Source organism: Dermacentor silvarum, unplaced genomic scaffold (genome assembly GCF_013339745.2).
Source record: "Dermacentor silvarum isolate Dsil-2018 unplaced genomic scaffold, BIME_Dsil_1.4 Seq495, whole genome shotgun sequence".
NCBI classification, from domain to species: Eukaryota; Metazoa; Arthropoda; class Arachnida; order Ixodida; family Ixodidae; genus Dermacentor; species Dermacentor silvarum.
Window position 1 is genome coordinate 94,005 of NW_023606326.1, and position 2,474 is coordinate 96,478.

The window sequence follows — 2,474 nt, forward strand, 5'->3', positions numbered from 1 at the left end:
TGCAACGTAATAACTACTGGAACATTTGAGGAAAAAAGTGGTTACTTTGTATACAATGAAAAGCACCGTTAAATGATGATTTGTATAAAAAGGGTAATTAATTTGGCAAACAGAAGAAAGATCAGCCATTAACGTACGGAGACTATTTGTAGATACAACGAGGTGGGGAAGGGCATTCCAATCTGTCGCTGTTCGACAAAAAAGAGCGAGAAGGTCGTTGTGTGGTGAGCGTGGTTTTAAAACTTGGAGCGGATGGACAGGCGTTGTGATATTCTTGCGGGCGGGATGATGTACGGCATACGATTCAGTGAACTGTAGAAGAACTTGTGGAAAAGACCAACGCTGGCTCTACGGCGGTGCGAGAGCGACTGTAACTCAGATTTATTTTTAAGGCTGATATGCTTACGTCATATGAGTAGGATGAATGAATGTATCTTACAGCACGATTCTGAAAGGACTCAAGTGCGTTAACGAGATAATTTTGGTATGAGTCCCAGATTGGTGATGCATATTCGACTTTAGGCCTGATAAGTGATTTGTACGCCAGAAGTCTGACATCCGGAGGAGCATGACGCAAGTGTCGCCTCATAAAGCCGAGTGTTTTGTTCGCCGATGATACTATGCTGTTAATATGTGTGCCCCAGTTATTATATTATTATTATATTATTATTATTATTGATTTGTACACATATACACACAAGGACACAAATGGATTAAGGAGGGAGCAGCTGACAACTGCCACCGAGAGGGGCACAACGCCTGCCTACTCCTATAGGAGGGAATAGAGGAAATGAAATATGAGAAAAGAAAAGAGGAAATAAAAATGACGGAGACACGGACAGAACAAATAAAAAAAAATAAACAAAACAAAATACAAATAATGTCTATAAACGGGAGGCCAAGTCAGTGTCCTTCAGAAACTTAGCAAGGCTCGATGGGCCTGGTCACGTCTTGCAGCGCTCCCCTTTGGAAAAAGGCAATCGTCAAGGGTCGCACATTGCAGCCCCATAAGTCTATACTCCTTAATTAGTAATGCGCGCTGCGCAACGAATGCGGACACTCTAAAACTAGATGTTCAAGTGTCTCACAGGAGCCACAAAACGTACACGACGGGCTGTCCACACGTCCTTGTCGGTATAGGCGTTCGCGCACCAACATAGACCCAACCCTTAACTTGTAACAGTGCTCTAGCACGACGGGGCAAGCCTCGACCACGAACGCGGGGAGGGAACGATCCGTCTGCAACACGCCGGTCTGGGTGCTGCTTTAGGAGGTGTCGGCGTATAAGGAGACGGGCGTTTTCAAACGTGCACGAAATGTCAGGGCAGTCACATTCATGGTGGGCACAGCTTGAAGCGAGGCGATCAGCCTGTTCATTTCCAGCGATGCCCACGTGCGAGGGTACCCACTGGGCAATGAGGGACACTCCACAGGAAGTAATTTTGCCCGAAGTTTCTTGGATACTGCACAACAATGGGCTATCGGCATCTTGTCTAAGTCTGCTGAGGGCAGCGCGGGAGTCTGTAAGAATGACGACCTTCAAGGCGTTTAATTCTTCGTGTACGTATTTCAGAGCAACATCAATCGCTGCTAGTTCTGCAGTTGTTGATGAGGTTGGATGTAGTATTCTGAATACCCGTCTGATGCCAGTCGAATGGCAGAAGAAAGCTGCAGAAGCGCCTTGCGCGTCGCTGTGTACAGATGCGTCCGTGAATATTTCAATATATCCTTCAAATTTTTCAAATAGGTGGGACTGGGCCAATTGAAATAGTGCCGGAACAGGCTGACTAGATTTTTTGTGGATTTCAGGAATTGTCAGATAAATGGGGAAGGGGCATTTGTTGCGCTTCTTCGGAGTAGTGAAAGAAGTAGTGTCTCGTGAACTCTGAGTAATGTCCACAAACAATGCCGCCATTTTCCCCATCCGAGAGAAAGGGCGCTGAAGCAGCCGATTAATCAGTGCTTGGCCGTCAGATGCCCCAGTTAAGATCACAGGAAATTAAGACGCCTAAGTACTTGAATAATTTTACTGTTTCTGCGGGGCTGTTGGCTATTGTGTATGAAGTCAGGAAGGGTTTACGCCTACGGGTAACTGACATATGCTTACATTTATTTGGATTAAGAGTCATTTGCCAACGGGCACACCAAGACTGCACATGGTTAAGATTTTGTTGCAAAGTATCTTCGTCAGTGACATTGTTAATGGTATGATAAATCACGCAATCATCAGCGAACATCCGTATTTTGCAAGTTACGTGAAGGGGTAAGTCATTGATATATATTAAAAAAAGAAGTGGACCAAGAACAGATCCTTGAGCGACACCTGAAAGTACCAGAAGAAGTACGGAAGACTGCTCGTTGATAGTAACGAATTGCGTGCGGTTAGTGAGGAATGTTTCTAGCCATTTTAATACATCGATGTTTAAATTCAAGAAAGAAAGTTTATGTAACAAGCGACGGTGAGAGACTTTATC